The sequence below is a fragment of the Callospermophilus lateralis genome, chromosome 11, assembly GCF_048772815.1.
Source record: "Callospermophilus lateralis isolate mCalLat2 chromosome 11, mCalLat2.hap1, whole genome shotgun sequence".
In the NCBI taxonomy this organism is placed as follows: domain Eukaryota; kingdom Metazoa; phylum Chordata; class Mammalia; order Rodentia; family Sciuridae; genus Callospermophilus; species Callospermophilus lateralis.
The window spans coordinates 84811094-84834006 of NC_135315.1; positions in this window are offsets into that span (position 1 = coordinate 84811094).

Genomic DNA, 22913 nt, shown 5'->3' on the forward strand with positions numbered 1-22913 from the left:
AACTGCAGATGAGAAAGCCTCTCACCTGCCTGGCATGGGCTGGAATGTCATGACCCAGTTCCCTAGAGAGGTGCAGAGTTGCATCCTGACCCTCTTTAGGATGGTTGGGAACTTTTACATGGGAGTAGTTCAAGATCAAAGGACTGAGAAGGATGGATGACTCAAGACTCAGCCAACAGAGCCCACAGGTAGAGTTCAGTCTCCTTGCCCTGGATTCCTGGTGTCTCTCTTCCCCACTTTACCCCCCCACCCAAAGAGAGAGCCATGAGCCATTCTAGGTCCCAGAACCCATATCAACTAAAATCCAGATTATGAAATCTTAGCATCCCAAGCAGAGAGAGAGAGCAAGTGCATCTATTAGGAGAAGGTAACTCACCGGAAAACAACGGCATCTGTGGGGCCAGGAGATCTGCCCATGGCTGAACCTCTTGAATCTGAAAATAGAAATGGGTGACATAACTAAGATTTCAGAGGGACATAACTAAGATTTCAATGGGTCTTGGTTTGGCTGGACCCCCTGAAGAAGATAACTCTTACAGTGAGAATTCAGGTATCCAGAAGGGAAAAACCAAAACCAAAATAAAATAAAATAAAAGGAATTTGGGAGGGAATAAAGTCCAGGCTAGAGTATTGAAGGAAACCAGTCTCAGCTATATCCCCTGCCCTCGTCAGAATAGGAATGGGACAAGTAGAAGGGACCTTCTCTACTCCACACAGGTAGGTGCTGAAAAGTAGAAAAAATCCAAGACAACATTGTGGGGAAGAGACAGACACTAAAAGAAGGCCCGGGTTGAAAAGAGATGTGGAGGTTGAAGGGAAGGAGAGGATGCTCATGAGTTTCTCTGTTGAAGGCAAGATGTGAGAGAGTGAAGTTGCAGAGGGAACAGCAGTGACCCTGGGGGCAGAAGATGAAACGTGGCAGGTGCACCCCAGTGTGAGTGCCCACCAGGAGCCAGCTAGGCCTGGGCTTGACTCCCAGGGAAATCACCCACTAAGCCTACCTTTTCATAAAGGTAACAGATAATAATTAATCACACCCTCAGAGTTGTGAGGATAATTGTTTTCAAGTTGCTTTTCACCTCCCGGTTATTTTGCCCAGCCGGACTGCGGCACTACAAAGCCTTCTTTTTACTCTTATCACCTCAATTTAGAAGGTACCTCATTAAATTGCTTTTAGCTAATTCGCTTTCTAAAAAACTCACATTTCACATACAATAAAGAAATTTCTTTAGCTCTACTCTTTTAACTTGCACTTGATAGCATACGGGCATTCATTAAGTTTCACTGTCAGCAGAACAGCACAAATTTAACAGTTTTGTGATCCATTTTTACTAAATAGTAGAAGAGAAAGTGTTATGTTAAGGGCAGTGTGAGTTTAATTTTCTGTGACATTTAAAATTTGTTTCTATGAGGAATGCCATTGGGATTTTGATTGGAATTGCATTGAATCTGTATAGTGCTTTTTGTAGTACAGTCATTTGATAATATTAATTCTTCTTATCCAAGAGCAAGGTAGGTCTTTCCATCTTCTAAGGTATTCTTTTATTTCTTTCTTTAGAGACCTATAGTTTGCATTGTATAGATCTTTCATCTCTTTTGTTGTTCATTCCTAAGTATCTTATTTTTTGAAGTTATTGTAAATGGGGTAGTTTCCTCATTTCTTTCTCAGAGGATTTTTCACTATTATACAGAAATGCCTTTGATTCATGAGTGTTGATTTTGTATCCTGCTACTTAGCTTAATTCATTTAGTATTTCTTAAAGATTTCTGGTGAAGCTTTTTGGGTCTTCTATGTATAGAATTATATCATGAACAAATAGTGCCAGTTTGAGTTGTTCTTTTCCTGTGTGTATCCTTTTAATTCTTTCATCTGTGTAATTGCTCTGGCCAGTGTTTCAAGAACTATGTTGAATAGAAGTAGTGAAAGAGGGCATCCTCGTATTATTCCAGTTTTTAGAGAAAATGCCTTTAATTTTTCTCTATTTAAAATGATGTTGGCCTGAGGCTTAGCATAGATAGCTTTTATGATGTCGAGATATGTTCCTGTTATTCCTAGTTTTCCTAGTGTTTTGAACATGTAAAGGTGCTGTATTTTGTCACATGCTTTTTCTGCATCTATTGAGGTGATCATATGATTCTTTTCTTTGAGTATATTGATGTGATGAATTACATTTATTGATTTTTAAATGTTGAATCAACCTTTCATCCATGGGCTGTATCTCATTTGATCATGGTGCACAATATTTTCGATATGTTTTTGTATTTGATTTGCCAGAATTTTATTGAGAATTTTTGCATCTATGTTCATTAGAGATATTGGTCTGAAGTTTTCTTTCTTTAATGTGTCTTTTCCTGGTTTTGGTATCAGGGTCATATTGGCTTCATAGAATGAGTTTGGAAGTTGCTGCCTCTTTTTCTATTTCCTGAAATAGTATTTAGGAGTTCTTCTTTAAAGGTCTTGTAGAACTTAGCTGAGTATACATGTGATCCTAGGCTTTTCTTGACTGGTAAACTTCTGATGGTGTGTTCTATTTTATCACTTGATATTGGTCTGTTTAAGTTGTGTATGTCTTCCTGATTCAATCTGGGCAAACTGTATGACTGAAAAAATTTGTCCATGCCTTCAGTGTCTTCTATTTTATTCGAGTATAAGTTTTCAAAATAATTTCTAATTATCCTCTGTATTTCTGTAGTGTCTGTTGTAATATTAGCTTTTTCATCATGTGTGCTAGTAATTTGAGTTTTCTCTCTTCTTCTCTTTATTAACATAGCTAAGGGACTTTCAATTTTATTTATTTATTTTTTTAAACTAACTTTTTTGTCAATTTTTCAATTGCTTCTTTTGTTTTGATTTCAGCTCTAATTTTAATTATTTCTTGCCTTCTACTGCTTTTGCTGCTGATTTGTTCTTCTTTTCCTAAGGATTTAGATATAGTGTGAGGTCATTTATTTGTTGACTTTATTTTTAAGGAATTAATTTTGTGCAATTAATTTTCCTTTTAGTATTGCTTTCATAGTTTCCAAGAGATTTCGATATGTTTTGTCTATGTTCTCATTTACCCCTAAGAATTTTTTAATCTCCTTCTTGATGTCTTCTGTAACCCATTGTACTTTCAGTAGCATATTGTTTAGTCTCCAAGGGATGGTGAAAATTTTATTTTTTTATTTTGTAGTTTATTTCCAATTTCACTCCATTATGATCTGATAAAATGCATGGTAGTATCTCTACTTTTTTTTGTATTTGCTAAGAGTTGCTTTGTTGGATATTATATGGTCTATTTTAGAGAAGGATCTATGTGCTGCTGAGAAAAAAAGTGTATCCTCTTGATGCAGGTTGAAATATTTTATATATGTCAGTTAAGTCTAAGTTATTGATTTTATTATTGAGTTCTATAGTTTTTTTTTTATTCAACTTTTGTTTTGAAGATGTGTCCAGTGGTGAGAGAGGTCTGTTAAAATCACCCAAGATTAATTGTGCTGTGGTCAGTTTGACTCTTGAACTTGAGAAGAATTTGTTTGATAAACATAGCTGCACCATTGTTTGGGGCATATAATATACATTTATGATTGCTATGTCTTATTGGGATATGGTTCCCTTGAGCAGTATGTAATGTCCATCTTTATTCCTTTTGATTAACTTTTGTTGGAAGTCTACTTTATTTGATACAAGGATGGAAACCCCTGCTTGCTTCAACAGTTGATGTGCATATTACAATTTTCTCTATCCTTTCACCTTCAGTCTGTGTATGTCTTTTCTTATGAGATGAGTCTCCTGTATGGAGAATATTGTTGGACCTTTGTTTTTTAATCCAGTCTGCTAGCCTATGTCTTTTAATTGGTGAATTTAAGCCATTAACATTTAGGATCATTATTGAGACATGGTTTGTATTTCCAGCCATGTTTATTTATTTTTATTTAACATATTTGGAGTTTCAGGCAAACAGAAATTCAAACTTGATTTGCATTAATTGAATAGATAGTGTATTAGCTTATAATTCACTACCAGGGATCTTAGGAAAGGCAATAAGCTGTGAAAGCACAATTTCCCAAATTTGCCTTCCTTGATTCATTACTACCATACAGGAGGTATGGAGTGTGCTCCCAAGGTTGATATGTGGGTTTCTGTATGGAATCAGGCAGCGATTCGATAACATCTATGACTCAGATTTTTAAAATTCCTTCATTCCTGCAGTTGTTTTGTCCTCAATTTTATGGGTATAACAGATTGGCTTCTCTTAAAGAAAAAATTACATACATATTTAAGAGTATTTATTGGTTCAATAAAATAAAATAACCAGTAATAGGCAAAGTCTATAAAAGTTTGGTAGATTCAGTTGCTTAATAAGGTCACTAGTGACATAGTTTCTCTGTACACTGACATGAGGGGGGCCAGCTTTACACTAAAATGAGCTTTCTGGATGGAATTGGATGGCTTCCAGCACAATGAGCACCAAGGGCTGCCTCATTTACAATCAGCTCAAGAGAGAGTGCTGGAAAAACATGGACAAGTTGTCAGGAGCTTTATTCTTAGAGAACTAGCTGAACTAAATGTTTCACAAATGCACAGAAAAGTTCTATGAACTCTCTGCTTTCCTTCTTTTGCAACTGGTTTTCAATAGTCTATTTCTTTCCACACTTTACCTTAATTGCAAATTTCCAGTACAATGATTTCAGTTTTCGCTAGCGGTGAAAAAGCATTCCATTTCTCATTTGACAGATGGAATTTGCATTACATTTTCTTAAGTCATAAAGGAAAAGAGGGGAATGATAACTCTAACTTCTAACAATTAGTGCCCACCAATGCTGCATTAATTTAGTGTGCATGATAATTCCAGAGGTAATTCATCATATCTGAAAAGTCATACTATTTATCATTACAAATCTACTAAAATTTGCTTAAAATTTGTGAAAGATGATTGATAAAGCTAACATTATTTTAACCACTTGTAGAGAAAAATAGTTTTAAAGGAGAACATTATTGAGAACTGATTACCATATTTTATGACTGATAGTACTTGTTTGATCCCACTAGTTATAGTACAAATGCATGCTTCAAACTAATATTTTAATATTTTTAGTTATTTATACTGAGCATTATCATCTAAGGGCAAAGCTCTTTTAATATGTGGAATTAAATTTGTTATGTTAATATGGCCTCAGTTTCTATTCTAAAAGGTATTGAAATTCAAGAAAAACTGTGTCAATGTATTGAAAAGAAATAAGCTGAAGGAATTTTTCCTCAATCTTAAAATTCATATTTCTTTTAATAAATGTAAATCCACATATATTACCACAGCCTTTCCCAAAACTATTTCACTGCAAATAATTATGTAGTTTTTTTTTTTTTTTTGGTTCGGCTAATGATGAACATTTTGAAATGCTACATTAAATAGTGTGTAGGGTTAAATGAAATAAAAATTTTGGTTCTGATTAGTGTAAATAAATAATTATGAATTAGATTTGAAACAATTGAAAATAATCACATATAACTTATAAAAACAGAGGAAAGATTATTTTACAGATGCTTTGACTCAGAAGAACTTTCTTTTGAATATTTTTCTATTTAATGCCACTGAGATGTATCTCCTCATGTAAGTCACTAATCTTTCCTAAATTTAAAATAAACTCAATAACATCATTTTGAAAGTTTAATTATGTGTTTGGAGACTTACATACAATTTGTTGCAGAATAACCAAGTATTAGTTACTTCTTCAAGCTAAAAATTTACTTTAGCAATACTTACTTATCGGAACTATAAAATGTAGTGATTCACATATAACTACATTTACTACTTGATGGGTAACTATTACTTTTGTGAAACTCTTTGATTAAATGAGATTAGAGCAATTGATTTTTTTCCAACAAATTTATCTCTTGTTTTATAGTTTGACTAATACTTAGAATTAAATCTAAAGCAAAACAAAAATAGTTATTATTTTTAAATAAATAACATCAAAGGTTTTAGAATCACACATAGTAGTCCAGATACCAGGAAAATTATTCATGGTAGGTTCATAATTACAGGAAGAAACTCAAACCAGACCTGGGAAAGGAAAAAATAACTGTTTTGATACCTTTTAAGAGAAAATAACTTTTCTAATGTATGGCAAAATAGGACTGATGGAGAGAGATCATGTTTAAGGATGAAGTGTTTTGGGTAAAATTAAGTTTCATTTACTCCAGTGTATTGAAGGAAGAGAAAGGAGATCTAAAACCTCCAAGTCCCAAGTGTTCAGTTTGCCTTGTATAATGTATGAGACAAGAAATGATCAAGTCTTGTAAAAGGCTAGGTAAATCATTTACCTTGGATAGTAAAAGAAATTTTACTAAAATTAATATTAGCCGGTCTGTTATTGAAGTCTTGAATCTTCTGCTGTGTCCTCTTAAGTCTTCTCATTCTGATTTATTTTCTTAGCAATGAATGAGGAATAATATACTTTTCTGAGGATTCATGGAATGATCATTCTAAACATTTGATATGTTTGGTAAACTATGAAGCCCCACTCAAATTTCAGATATGACAATTTTAATTGATAGTAATGCAATATTGAAATGTGGTAGAGACATAAAAAAGACCCCCTAAAAAGTACGGAAAAATTTACAGAGGTGCTGAGGCATACAGACAATTTTGAAAGTGTCAAAACTATTACTTATGAAGCAATATTAACCAATGTATTAATAAGGGCTAGGACTGTAGTTATTTGGTAGAGTGCCTCGCACATGTGACGTACTGGATTTAATACTCAGCACCACATAAAATAAATATGATTGTGTCCATCTACAATTAAAAATATTTTAAAAATATATGTTAACAATAACAGCAACTCCACAGGTGGAGACTTTTTAAAAAGTATATATTACATTATTTCTTCTAAAAGCCCCAACAGAGGCAAAGTAATTAATCTTTTCTAAAGTTTTTAATCTCAAATGCTTTTTATTATTTATCCCTTTGAGAGAAATACTTGAAATGAATGGAATTAACCCAACATATCTCTTCTCATGTCTTATTTGATTTTACCAAGTTGAGTATTCTAAATATTTACTTGCTGAAGAATTATGAACATTATTATTTCCAGGAATGATAATAGTAAGTAACTTGAGTAGAGCAGGATAAATCATTATTATTATAGAATTAATTCAGATAATAAAATATATTTAGAACTACATGCATTTTTACAACTAGGAGTTAATTATAATTTCAAACACTAATGTCTATTTTGTGACATATGAATAATGACATAGTTGTGTCATATTAAACTAAATTAGTAATGTCTTACTGTTTTAGTAATTCATGTAATTGCTCTGTAATTTTGAAAATGTTTGTAATAAGTATATACAAATGAGTTAAAGCTCATTTGTTTTTAATGCAAACAGAGTGATTAATAATCTCAAAGTTACTTAACTGTCAAAATGAATATGCTTATGGAAATCTCCAGGCTTACTGCATTGAACAACTTAGAAAATATTAGGTAACTGGCTTTGAGCACAATAAATACATTCATAAGATTCAAGAAGGCATTATATAAGAAATGTTGGAGGATATGAAACTGAGTTTCTCTTTTTTTTCTCTGTGATAATGAAGAAGACAAATTATGATAATGTTCATTTGAATAGAAATAAAGGCAATTGATCTTAGTTTAAGAGAATATAAAATTATGAGGTTGGTCACAACTCCAATCTATTCTTCCTTTGTCTTTGGGGGAAGTGTCATTCTAATATATGCTCATTAAAATTTAATTGGAATAAAAGTGTATTTTTGATACTCTTTCCTGAGAATATTGAAAATATTATGTGTATCTCTAAACACCAAGCTGTAGTCAATTACAAGTCATACTTTTGATCTGTGAAAATTTTACTTTGGATATACCCAAGTATCAATATTACTATATTTAGAAAGTAGATTTAAGTCCCAAATAGAGAATGTTAATGAAAATTTATCTTTGGCTTTATTCTATTTTCAACCTTTGAGTGGGTCATTTAGTGATCTTTTCCACCATGAAAATTTACATTCTCTTGGCACATTTTATTTATGTCTGTTTTTGTTAATGTTTTATTTCTGTACAGTTTCTCTATTTTCCACTATTTTTTCCTGCCATATTATTTTTTTTTTAGGATTGCTATTTTACTTTTGCCTTTTCTGTTACATCGGATATATATATGAGGTGTTAAAAGGTACAACACATTCTACAAGTGAGCCCCACTTTCTGCATCTGAATGGGGAATGAAATTAAACTGAACATCAGAATCTGTAATTTTTTGAGAAGATGAGTTTAAACTTATTAACATTATTAAATCATATCAAATACTTAATACTATATGATTCAATACAACTATAAAATACAATCATACAAAATGTGTTAACATCAAAGAATACAACTAAAATTAAGATAGCAGATAAAAGCTATATAACTCTTTTTGGGGGGATAGAGGAGAAGACTTTTGAAATAGGCACATAATTGTCCATTCTTTTACAGAGAATCTACTGCAAGCAAAGATATCAACCTCCAGAAAAATCACACATAGCATTACTAAGCATATTTCCAAAAAGTGTACAATATGCACAGTTGGAAAGTACAAAATTTTAAAAAATGTTGTCAGCAACAGGTGTGCTACATATTTACGTATTTTATTTAAAACTTTTTATAGTAGAGGGATACAATATCTTTTTTATTTTTTTAAAATATGGTAGGCAAGAACTCTACAAACTGAGCTACAAACCCAAGCTTCATATTTAAAATAATGTGAAAAGTGTGTGTGTGTGTGTGTGTGTGTGTGTGTGTGTGTGTGTTTATCTCCATTAGATTTCTTGATTTTCTTCTTAACTCCATGCTCTCTTCCGGGTCTAGACTGAAGACTGAAGCTTCATTCTTTGGAGATGATCCTTCAGATCCTGTGAATTATAGAAAACCAGGTAGATTTGAGGATAACAGTTCAAACTGTAAGCAAGGAAAAATAATAAAAATTTTCACACCAACTATTGACCACTCAAATTTTATTACATAGCCCAAAGCAAGAGAGATGATAGACAGTAGAAGAGTATGCATAAACAGAGTTTTCTATTATAATTTGGACCAATCCTTACTCAGAAAGAAATAAAGAAATATAAAACTGACATAACCATCAACATCTGAATACAAAAACAATAAATAATGGGAAATAATCTGAATACAAAGACAATCAATAATGAGAAATAGGAGGAGGTCCAGTGGGAGGCAGACAGGGACAGGAGGAGCAGTGGCCTAGGGAGGGGGGGCTCCTGCCCTGGGAGGTCTGGCACCCCACTGCAGTGCCTGCTCTCTCTACCTTCCATGGAATATCATTGTGCTCCCACTGACTGCCTTTCTCTTGGCCCACCAGCAGCCCTGGAGTCATGGCCTTGTGTGACCCCTTCTGTGTCGCCACAGAGATGCTGGCCTAGATCTCGGACCTGCAAGACATTGAGGTGGAGATCATGGTGGTGGAGATTACAAGGATTACGACTGCAGCAGTGACCACAACCATTGTGTCTGTCTCTGGGTGACCAGGGGCTGGCTGGCCAACATCACCATCCCGTGTCCATGATCACACTGCAGTCGCTGGTCAGAAAAGAACCAGATAAGAGTATTTTGTAAGGAAATGTTTGACTGTGAATTTGGCATATAAGAGTCAGACCCATAAACACCAAGTGGCAAACAGATGAAAAGACCTAATCACATTAGCTAATGTGCCCTGAACATTCTCCAGTCATTTTTTCCTTTTGTATCACCTTAGTGCTTCAAAGCTGTACTCCACTTTATTTTAGAACAGTTATGTTCTAAACAGTTATGTTCAATCTATTTCAATAGTCTTGAAAAGTGTGTCCCTGATTATTTAATTCCATTCAGGATAATTTTATTTTGATACCTTAAAAATAGTCAAAGCAATATGAAGTACATGATCATAAGAAAAATATTTAAATCATTTTTGTTTCCTGCCATCTAGATCTAGTCATAAAGTAATATGATTAAGTCAAATAAAAACTGATTTGAATGTTTTTTGGAAATTAGAATTTAGGTGTTTTTCTGTAAATTGTCTTAAGTTATCCTTTACCTAAGTATCAGAGTCTGTTTTCTCACCAAACAGTTAACTCTTTGAACTTTTTTACATAGTACTAGGTTATTTTGAGCAAATTGACTTTAAAAAGTGACTTACCTATCCTCTTCTGAGAAGTTTCTGTTCAAGTCCTTGGTCCATTTTTTGATTGGGTTATTTATTTTTTTGTTGTTTAACTTTTTGAGTTCTTTGTATACTCCAGAGATTAGAGCTCTATCTGATGTTTGAGGGGTAAAAATTTGTTCCCAGAATGTAGGCTCCCTATTCACTTCGCATATTATTTTTCTTGCTGAGAAAAAACTTTTTAGTTTGAATTCATCCCATTTGTTGATTCTTGGTTTTAACTCTTGTGCTATAGGTGTCTTATTAAGAAATTTGGGGCCTGCCTCCATGTGATGAAGATTAGGACCAACTTTATCATCTATTAGACGTAGAGTCTCTGGTCTGATTCCTAGCTCCTTGATCCATTTTGAGTTGACTTTTGTGACTTGAACAGAAACTTCTCAGAAGAAGATCAACAAATACATGAAAAATACTCACCATCTCTAGCAATCAGAGAAGTGCAAATTAAAACTACTCTAAGATACCATCTCACTCCAATAAGAATGGCAGCCATTATGAAGTCAAACAACAATAAGTGCTGGGGAGGATGCAGGGAAAAAGGTACACCTGTACATTGCTGGTGGGACTGTAAATTGGTGCAGCCAATTTGGGAAGCAGTATGGAGAGTCCTTGGAAAGCTGGAAATGGAACCACCATTTGACCCAGCTATTCCCCTTCTCGGACTATACCCAGAAGACTTAAGAAGAGCATAGTACAGGGACAGCCACAACAATGTTTATAGCAGCACAATTCACAATAGCTAGAATGTGGAACCAACCTAGATGCCCTTCAATAGATGAATGGATTAAAAAATGTGGCATTAATACACAATGGAATATTACTCAGAACTAAAAAAATAATAAAATCCTGGCATTTGCAGGCAAATGGATGGCATTAGAGCAGATTATGCTAAGTGAAGTTAGCCAATCCCTAAAAAACAAATGCCGAATGCCTTCTCTGATATAAGGGGGGTGACTCAAAATTGGATAGGGAGGAAGAGCATGAGAAGAAGACTACCACTAAATAGGGAAGAGAGGTGGGAGGGAAAAAGAGGGACAAGGGGAGTTGCACAGAAGATGGAAGGAGAACCTCATTGTTATACAGAATACGTATATGATGTTGTAATGAGAAAAAGGGAAAAAAAGTGTGTCCGATAAGATTGGATAGAGAGAAAGAATGGGAGAGGAGTGGGGAAGCACGGAGGATAGAAAGGGCAGCAGAATAGAATAGACAATATGATTGATATATGTACATTCCATGTATGTATTATATATCAAAATACATTCTACTGTCATGTATGACTAAATAAATAAAAATTTTGAAAAAGGGACTTACCTAAAAATAATTTTTGTTACTAATACTTTTTTTAAACACATTGTCTATAACTGTATTTTCCTTTTGTTTTTAATGCTTCTTCTCTGAAACCCCTTGATTTTGTTTTGCTAAAACTCATTTACTAAGACCTAACTATCTTTGGGTTTGCTGTAGTGGCCTTGACTAAAACCATATTATTGGGTGCCCCTAATGACTGGCACTGACTTTGTGGTCCAAGTTTGTTGGTTGCTTTTTACTAATTCAGCAGTATTTAGTTATCACTCTAAAGTGATAATCATTTTTGGCCTTCTGTCTCAGGCTAGTGAGAGAGAATAAGGTGAAGGAGAGTGGAGAGAAATGTTAGGATTTCCTTAGATAATTTAATTTTTAAAAGGAAAAAAAAAACATCTTTGTGAATTAAAAAAACTGATCTACCAAGTGGAATGTTTGGAACATGTACTTCTGCTCCCAAATGCTTTTTAAATGTTTTATCACAGGCATGAAACTAAGCAGATTATGTCATGCCACAGTTAGAGAATATATGAACTATGGAGAAAAGTAAGACTGACAAACTCATTGTCAGAGAAGTTCATGAAGTTGGATAAGCAGTATTTTAAACAGAGCTATTGTAGACATAATCTGTCACTTAAGGTAAAATATATGATGTGTTGGGAGAATAAAATTTTATTTACCATTCTCTAGACATTTTTATATAGAATGTTAATAAAAATTTTAGAATAAAAACTATAAATTAAGTATTTTTAAAGAATTCTCAACTTGTCCTTGTGGGTATTTTCGTTGGTGGATGGAATATGTTCTTGTATTTTATTTAAACTCTCTTTGCTTCTGCCTTACAAATGAAGTGTAAGTGTATGTTGAAGTGGCCAAACAGGGATTTCAGGAGAACTCAATATTTCAATCCTATTAGCGAATTCAGCTACTGATGCTCCAGGAAAAAAAAAATAGAAAACCAGCACAGATTTTGATAAACTGCCTTCAAAAACACATAAAGCTGACCATAAATAAATCATTTTGACACAGAACTTTTAAATCCACAATTTGAAAAGTATTTCCTAAACCTGTGGGAAATTAATAAATAGCATTAGTATGTTGACCTTAACAATATAAATCAAACGTTAATCTGAGTTTAAAAGTATCTACTAAAGAGACAGAATTGCATGAGACCATACTTAATTGAAATGATGTTAAAATTTTTGTAGAGCTAATTACAAAGGGTTGTCGCTGTATAATAAAGCTAAGAACAGAAGACGACCTTCTATGGTAGATCTAGGAACACAGCACTTACTTAGTCTCTGTGCCAATTATATACAGAATTGTAATGCCAGGAAGGTTTTCCAGATAAGGTGACATTCAAGATGAGACCTGAGGGATAAGAATGGAATGTCAAGGAACCATTCCAAGTAGGGAGACATGATTGTTGCAAAAGTAATTTTTTATTATTTGCTAGCCATTCATTCAACACGTATGTATTGAAAAACAGCCATTTTGCTCCAGGTGCCCCCTAGCAGGGGAGGCCCAGAAGAGTGGCTGATGTCTGCTTGTGCCCTAGTGTCCCCTGCTTCCTCTCAGGAGGACATGCTTGTGACTGTGGCAGAGAGGGAGTTTCTGATTGCCTTGGTGAGCCGGCCAGCCAAGCAATTGCCCCGCCTGAACAGGAGAGAATGGAGGCGGCGAGGGCTGCCACCAGTGCGGGAACACGGGGAAAGCCAACGCCAGTGCTGGGCTATAGTGTGCCCCTGGTGACAATGCCCAAGTGGCCGCTGGCACTGCTCCTGGCACACAAGGCACACAGGCCAGGGCCCCTTGGACTGGGAGCTGCCGGCATTTGGCAACTCAGCAAGGGAACAATGGTTAAGCAATAAGTTACATTTTTTATATTATGGCAGACTCAGGAAACTAATAAGACTAAATAAATTTCTTTCATGTTTAATTGCATATCAGGACTATTTCTCTAAGGGCCTAGACTAGAACAACTGAGAAAGATTTTGTCAGCTTGAAAAAATTCAGAGTTCATAAAATTACCTTTTTCTTTTTGGTTTCAAATGTTTACATTTTTAATAAAATAAAAAGTTGACATTTTCCCATAAAAAGAAAAAAATGTGTATTTTACTTAAAACATTTTTCATTGGTGATCATTGCCATTTACATTTAAAAATAATCTAAGTTGATACAGAGTTTACTTTTTTAAAAAAAATTTCAAATATGTTGCTACAAGTAACAGAATATATGTTAACAGCTTAATGGAAGTTATCCAGCAGCACATGACAAAGACTCACATTATGGACTGGAAGGTTGCGACCTTGTAAGGCAGTGACAAAATATGACAAAACTTTTTTTTCTGTTTTTCCTCATAAGGCAGGGCAGATACAATTGAAGTTGTAAACTAAGATGTAATAATACATAGCCTTGAGTTGAAGTGTTTCTCAAAAATCATAAGTTGAAATCTTAAACCTGAGTTCTTCAGAGTATGGTTGCTTTTAGAGATAATATGCTTAAAGAGGTAACTGAATTAAGTGTTTAGGCTGTAGCTCAGTGGCAGGGCACTTGCCTAGCACAAATGAGGCACTGAGTTCAATCTTTAGCACCCCATTAAAAGAAATAAATAAACGTTCTAAAACAATTTTTTAAAGAGATAACTGAGTTAAAATGTGATCATTATGATGAGCCCTAATTCAATATGGCCAGTGTCCTTATAAGAAGAGCACTTTAGAACACAGACATGCATAGAAGGAAGACCATAGGCAGACAGCAGAAATGGATATCTACAAGCCCAGGAAAAAAGACCTCAGATGAAATAAAACCTGGTGACACCTTAATCCTGGAATTCTAGGTTCCATACTTAAGAAAATGATATTATATTGCATATTAATACTCTTGCCTCTATTAGTAAAGTTTTATAAAGAAAGATAATAACATGTAGGTAACCATATGCTGAGAGAGAAGGGACAGATACTTTATGTTGAGAAAGCCCTTCTCCAAGGGCAGCAAAGGTTGGACTTGGGTCTTTCTGGGACCTCCAACTCAGCAGCCCATACCTGCCTAGCACCTTATCTTAGCAGGCAGGCACCACCTCAGGAAGCTGTCCTCATCCTACAGGTTGCTCAAGAGGGGTGAATCTGGGAGGCAAACTTCTCCAGTCTCCCTGAACTTGGTGTGGGTCCATGGTCACTCCCGGGTCCTGAGGCATCACAAATTTGGTGCATGTTCCTCAAGCCCTGGAGCAGAGCATGAGTCCTTGGAAGGGCAGGAGAGAATGGACCTGGCTGCTGGAGGGTTCCGAATGGAAGCCTGCACTGGAACTAGGTTGTGAGGTGGCCAGGCCTGGTACAGGAGCAATTACTTGCCCCGTGCCCCTGCTTTGCATATTCACAAAGCTGAGCTCCACCTCCTGCTCCTGAAAGCAGCTGAGAGAAATTACATTATTCATAATAAGCATTCCCCTCCCAGGAAGGCCTAGATGGTTATGCATGAGGAAGTGTTGCCTCACCCAGAAAGGCCTAGATGATTATTCATAAGCCCGAGGGAGGCGGTTTGGGCTTGCAAAGGCCTCTGGAGCCCAGGTGAGAGGGAGGCATCTACCCTCTGAGGTGAGCATCATCCAGAGCCCAGGTCTCCGGAAAAAGGGTGTTTGGGTATTGTTAGGCCAAAGCTCTTCATTTACACAGTTTTTCCACTCTTACTTGAGACTTTAATTTTAAAGTTTTTTGGGGGGTCCAAAATTTTCTGAGGATAAGTGGAAATGACAGGCTGAGGAGAGGGCAAAAGGGAGGCTATAGGTGACACCCTGGCTTTCCAGGAGAAAAAGTTCCACACATTACAAGAAGGATATGGATAAGGAAATATAAATGCAGTGCGACATCCACATCCCACTATCTAGAAGCTTTAAGATTCATTTTTGAGAAGCTGCAGGAATGGGCCTGGGTTAGGACTCAGCAGCCATAATCAGCTGTGAGGCAGCCATGGGCTTTGCACTGGGAGGAGGCACCTCTGGAGCTTTATGAGTTTTCCTTGGCAGACCAAGAGTTGAGCCACCAGTGTCACCCTAGGATGACCTGCCTCAGGAGCCCAGGAGAGAGGGCTTTCACTTTATGGAGGATTTGACTTTTTATCTCTGTAGACTTCAGTCTTCCAAACAGGCCAGATTAGCCAGTGTGGTGGAACTCAAGATCGTCCAATCACCAAAATGTGGCAGGTGTGCAGAGCACACTGGCTGTGCTCACCTGGTGAAAACTTAGGAAAAGCTTTGTTGTTGTACCTAAAGGGTTTTTAAATCTCATTAGAAAGAAAATCCACTCTTTCTCCTGTTGACTCTGAATCCTTCAGCTTCTAATCCTGCAGGATGCCTAGCACATGGCAGTTGCCTAGTGAATGCTGAATGAGTAATTAAAGAAGCATGAAAAAGATCTTTCAAGACCAAAGAGCAGGAAAAAAATATCCAGCTACTATAGTGGAAACCATTTACTCGGAATGAGCATGGAGTACCAGAATTATTAGGTCCAAATGGAATTTGTTAAACTAGTGAATAATAATTTATTGAAACAAGCTCTGTGACAAGTCTAAGGCACAGAGTGAACTTTGGCAAACAAGTTTCCCTTGCTGAGCTTCACTTTCCTTTTTCTTTGTAGCTTTATGTTTTACTTACAAATCCATGATTTTTTTTTGGTACTGGGGATTTAATTCAGGGGCAGTCAACCACTGAATCACATCACAAGCCTTATTTTTGAATTTTTATTTAGAAAGAGGGTCTCACTTAGTTGCTTAGTGCCTTGCTTTTGTAAAGCTGGCTTTGAACTCATGATCATCCTGTTAATCTCTCAAGCTGCAGGGATTACAGGTGTGTGCCATCATGCCAAGATCAATTTTGAATTAATATTTGTACATGCTGTGAGTTATAGGATGAGGTCAGTTTTTTCCCTCCTTCCTTAGTTCTTTCCCCACCTCATTAATGCCTGGGACGTCTTCTTGTTCTAACACTATTTCATGAAAGGACTTTTTTTTCTTCACTAAGTTCACTTTTCCCTTTAAAATTAAGGAGTCAAATTAATATTAGAGGAAATCTCTGTTTCTTTCTGGCTTTATGAATCTTTCCAACCCATTTCTTCTCACATGCACTCCCTTTGAGCAAAGTTATCTTTCATATGATGTGTATGTTAAGATGGTCATCTAGTTGAAATTCAAATTTCATGTGTTGGATACTGTTCAGTTGATGGGGTTTTCACATTAAAACTATGGGGAAAATGTGTAGAAATTCTTAGTATAAAAAAAGAAGAAATCTTTAGTGTATCAAGTATGACTTTTTTGGACAAACCTAATAAACTGGGTTTTGCTTCACTTGGGAAAAAAAATGTGGCTTATGTCCCAATTAACAAAACAACAGCTGGTCAATCTTTGCTTTGGAATCACACAGAGAAGGCATTAAATATTAATTGTGCCACCATTTAAAATAGAGTATTTGAGATTTAAGTCAAGAGGTAAGTCTGGAGTCAATTTTTTTCCCAAAGGAACACAGAAATATTGACTGTCAATAAGATGATTAATGATTGTCACAGAGACAATATATCAAACAAGAATGAATGATATGGATACCCTGTGAAATTTCAGATGTTTGTGGATCCAGAATGCAAAAAATTTCTTAAGCAAAAGACATTTGAAAGAGCTGAAATTCTTAAAGTCCAGAGTTGGAAAATCTTTTTTTTTTTTTCAGTTTTTAGGTAATGAATTAGAACAAGTTGATTCAATGCACATAGAATTATTCTCTGAGAATGTGTGACTCTAGGGTCGCACTTCCTGGGGCTATCAGCTTGTGAGATTTCAACTTAAGCAGGGCTTGTAGTTTAATAAGAGACCTCCACAAAACCTTTTCTCAAAGGGAGAAGCAACAGTAGTAACAGAATATAAGAGGTTGAAAGGGGCCTGGTTATTTTGAGAAAATTATTTGGGCATTTTTCTTGAAGCAGGCTAATTCTAAAATGATAGGAAAAAAACCCAACAATGTTTAGACACAAGCAAATAAGAAACCCAAACACCTAGGGAGATACTGGTCACTATATCATATTAGATGAAGTGTAAGCAAAAGAGGACCATTACTTTGGGGAGTCAGTCAAGAAAAACTCCTACATTGTGAATCAGGATTTTTGTATTTTTATGTCTCACTTCTGTCACTAAATAATCTGACTGTCCCTGTTTTAGTCAAATATTTTTCTGGATCTAGATTTTCTCACCTAGAAAATGAAATATTTGGACTAGATGACTAGATGACATTAAAAATCCCTCCTACTGCTAAAATTTTGTGAGCTTTTCCTAGACTATAAACTTTTTCTATAGTGTTTCTCCATAGATTCTGCAAATATTTATTGAGTCCCTATTTTTTTCCTGCACAGTGACACAAAGGGTCACATATTATATATTTTTATTTATGTGAACTCTTTACAGTAGTCAAATTTATATAGAGATGAAGGTTGATTAGAAGTTGCTAGGGGCTGAGAGTAGAAGGTATTGAGAGTGATAAATAATGGGCCAGACATTTCTTTTATGAGTGATATAAATATTCTGAAATTATTGTGGTGGTGGTTGAATGATAAATAATGAAGAATGAAAATACATATATTATATAACTTTGCCCTTATTTTACCTCACAGAATTTTGTCAATAAATAAAGGTAGCTGTGATAGAGTAAATTTTGTAATGGGCACATAATTTGGACTTTACTTTGTTGATATGGGAATCAGGAAATCACATTATTTGAGAAAATTATACTAAGCCATCTCCAGGATATGAGTAGCAACTGGGAATGCAGGAATAATATCAGATGAAGGAAATATTGCCAAAGCCTGAAAGCCAGAGGTAATATAGTAACTTAGTGTAATTAAACAAGATAAGGATAGCTGGTATATGAAAGTGTAAGGGGAAATGTTTAGAAGTCAGCCTAGGGAAATATGAGCAAATCTTGAAGTAATAGTTTGAAATTTAAATTTTATTTTGAGGGCAATGGGGGTCACTTCATTTTGGGAACTAATACATTCTCATGTTTGTTACTTAAAAGAAAAACTCTGGCTGCAATATAAAGAATAGAATGGAGAAGAGCAAGGCTAGCAACAGGAAGATCTTTTTGCAGCAGTTCAGGCAAAAGAAAAGTCTGTTCTTCTCTAAAGTAGAAATGACATCAACATGGATAAAGTGAGAAGTGAATACATTTGGGAAATATTAAGGTGATTGGACAGGGGAGAAATGAAGGGATTAGAGTTGAGCCGTATATTTAAGGCTTTGGGGATTTGATATCTAATGGTATTTTTCACTTAGCTACAGTAAAGATGTAGATTTTTAGGAAAAAAAGAATTTACATTTGGTTGTGCTGAATACATCAATTGTAATTGACTAATGAACTGATAGATGTACTGGTTAGCAAATGGCAAAACAACCTGGGCTGGGAATTTACATATAAAATTGTTAAAATAGGAAGTATACTTAAACATGAGAGTATATTTGTTCATCCATAAAATGTGTTTACAAGTTAAAAATAAAAAAACTCCTACACAGACCTGGAGGAACACCAAAATCACAGGGGAAAAATGGGCAGGGAATAGATTCTGCACTGGACAGTGAGAAAGAACAATTGGGAGATTAGAGGAAAATTGGGAGATTGAACACTAATTGTTTAAAGCAAACATGATTTGTTACACAAAATGAAATGTATATCAGAGAGTCTACAAGTGCTTTACAAATAATGAGAATTCAATCCTTGAAATAACAGTTTGGAATTAGTTTTGTTATATCTTTTTTGTAAATTAGAAAACTGAGAAAGACAACTTGCTTGAGGTCATATGTGAGTACATTATGAACTGAGATGTGACTATAAGCAGTCCAGCTCCATTACAATACAAGTGCTTAACTGCTATGATATGCTACTTCTCCTGATAAATAGATGCTCACATAAGAGCCATGGAAAGTTGAATCAATTCTCTCCATTTTACAAAAAGGGCACTTGTCCTAGAGAAATTAAGTAATTTAGCAAGAGTCTTATAAGTGCTAGGTATTTGAGTCAGAATTTGAACCCTTAACTCCAAAGCCTCTTTTTACTAGATTGTACTGCTGGTTATTTCTCTCAATATAGACACATTTGCATGTGTAAAATTTAATTTTACTCATAAATAATAATTCTAAATAATTAAATGTATAGTAAAAGAGCCTAAATTGAATGTTTTCTCAAAATCAAGTGTTCTCAATAACTCAAAGTTTTCAGTAATAATATAAATTTAATCCAGGCTATCTGTACATTCTAAAAACAGAGGTGTAATAGTGCAATGTGTTCTAATTGATTGAAGCTATTTTCAGGGCTAATTGTACTAGACATGCCACCATAATATTTCATGATCATAGAGAAATAAAAAAGAACCCCACCGGTACAGAAAATTATTCAAAAGCCCTTATTCCTCTTATTTATTCCTCTTCATTTTAATTCACAAAATTTAAGGGTGTCAACAGATATGTTGATTCAGATTTAATAGTTCAATGCTGAAGTCAAAGAGATAACTTGGAAGTTTAAAAAACTACCTAGATTTCAGCCTCATAAAAATATTGTAATAGTGTCTCCTAGTGCTGCTCTGAAGAAGCAATTAAAAAGAAATTAAATATTATCTGATGTTTGTAATTTCTATCACCAATTTGTGGCAGTGTTCTGAAATAAAATGAACACAAACTCTGAATGATTCACGTCTTCCATCCTGGAACAAAGAGGCTTTGACCTGGATATTGACCCCATCAGGAAGTTTGAGGGCATGTCTTTAGACCTATGTGTGGTGTCCCATGGCCCCTTGGGTCGAATTACACTCACCTGCCCTTTGTGTCCCTGTCCCTTCTGGCCTTTTATGGATGGAACTTTCTAAGAATAAGGATCCCCCAATAAGAGTCCACTTCTGAACATGCTCATTCTCTCTTGCCAGCCTCTTCTGACTTTCTCTTGCTCTCCCATTTGGGGAGCCTGAGGCCAAGAGAAGAGAAGCTGTCCTGAAGATCCTTTAAAGGTAAAGTGTGTGACTCTGTTTTATTTGCTGTGCCTGGAAATTCACACGAACAAACTTAAGTTCAACTACCTGTGGGGGGGCAGAGAAAGGTGGATACAATACCTTTATTTATTTTTATGTAGTATTTAAGATAAAAATGCAGTGCCTTACACATGCGAGTTGAGTGCTCTACCCCTGAGCCAGAAACCCCAGCCCTCTGCCCTCATTTATTGACAAATATCTTCTAGTATCTTGAATCAATCATTAATGCAATAAGTAATGGCCTATGCAAAACATTTTTTTTTCTTCAAATGGGTTACTTTACAAATATTTTATTCAGAATCAAATAAAACATTGAAAAAAAAAACCTCAGTGGAAATTAAATTAAGACCTTTGAAAAGAAAAGGGCAGTTTTACACTTTAGTGTGTTTCAGTGTGTGTAAAGCAAAAAGCATAAAAACTAGATGTTTTTTTATTGGTTGTTCAAAATATTACAAAGCTTTTGACATCTCATATTACATATATTAGATTCAAGTGGATTATGAACTCCCATTTTTACCCCAAATACAGATTGCAGAATCACATCGGTTACACATCCACATTTTTACATAATGCCCTATTAGTAACTGTTGTATTCTGCTACCTTTCCTAGATGTTTTAAACATTAACTTTTTAAAATTTTTTGGTATACTATACACAAAAACCATACCTCACATATTCTCATTTGTACAATTTAGTGCAACCAAGGAACTTAACTATGTTCTGTAACTGTCACTACTTTATGCTTCCAAACATTTTTTAATCACCTCTGAAAGAAAATTTACCCATTAAAATCCCAATTCTTCCACCTTCTTGACCCAGGTAACATCTATTTTATGTTTTATTTTTTCTATTTGTATGAATTTGACTGGTATGGTTACTTCCTCCTTGGAATCATTTAGTATTTCTACAATGGTTTTAGGCTTTCTTCATATGACATAATGTTTACAAGGTTTACTTCCATTGTATAATGCATAAGAATTTTATTATTTTATAAAAGATAGAATAGTATTTCCTGATAGCCCACATTTTTTTTTATAAATCCATGCATCTAAATATTTTTGGGTACTAAAGATTTAAACCAAAAGCAATATGCCACTAAGCCACACCCAAGCCTCTTTTATTTTTTATTTAAAGACAGGGTCTCATTAAGACACTGAGATTCCAAAAATACTAATTTGTAATTTGTCTAAAAATTTTCATATGTATGGTAGAATAAACACTCAGATTAATTAATATATATATTTATTTTTAACAGTAACATTACAATCACAGAATTAGTAACTAAGCCTGAACTCATGTTTAAACCAACTTAATTTTAAATAAAATGATGTACTACTATGAAAAGACATGCAAATGATTACAAAAAATTCAATTTCAAGGATATTGATGTATATATATATATATATATATATATATATATATATGTATATATATATATATATATATATATATATATATTCTGTCTTCATAATATGATGTATACTGCCAAACCCAATTAAAAACATTCCTAAATATATACCTCACATGATAATTTTCCTTAATTCAGAACTTTTATATATTAACATCTATATTCATACATATTTTGCCAAATACATACTTGTGACTCTTCATGTATGCAGACATTCTCATTCACTCTCTAACACAAACCCTATTACATAAGAACTATTAGTCCAAATCCTAAACTCATTCTTCTTCCTAAATGACACTGCAAACATACCTACTGTCCCTGTTTCACTGCATGTTGTCTTCTATATTGAAGTATCTGAGGTAAAGGATCCTCTGCCATGATGTATTGATGTCTATTGTACTTGTGTGCAGAACCTATTCAACACTACATATCCAAATCAGAGGCCCAATGCCCTTCTATATTTCAGATCTTACCTAGTTTTCAATTTTTATGTGTACACTTCACCTATACATTCTTATAAATACCCCAATTTTTTAAAACCAATATTCACCCACCAGAATGACTCCTAACCCAAATCGACCATGATATTAACCCTAACCATATTCTGCTCCCTCTATAAAATTTCACACAAGAGCAGAATCCCTGGAGAAGATGTAACCAGCTATGTAAAACCTGAGAGACATAATGTCATCTTCCATGGCAAATAACCTGGGATGTGTCTGAATAAGCCTAACTCATCTCAATGCAGGGAAGATGGACACAACCAGGCCTGTGTGGATAGCTAATCCTGGGATCCTATGATATGTATATATTTATAAATTGTGAAAATGTCACGGGAAGATGGGGAAACCTCCATCTCATGGGACCCTTGGAAACAACTGTTAAGACCAAGTGGTTGCCAAAGTAGAGGCCTCATTCACTTCCCAGAAGGAAGTGACCTTACCTCACTTCCTTG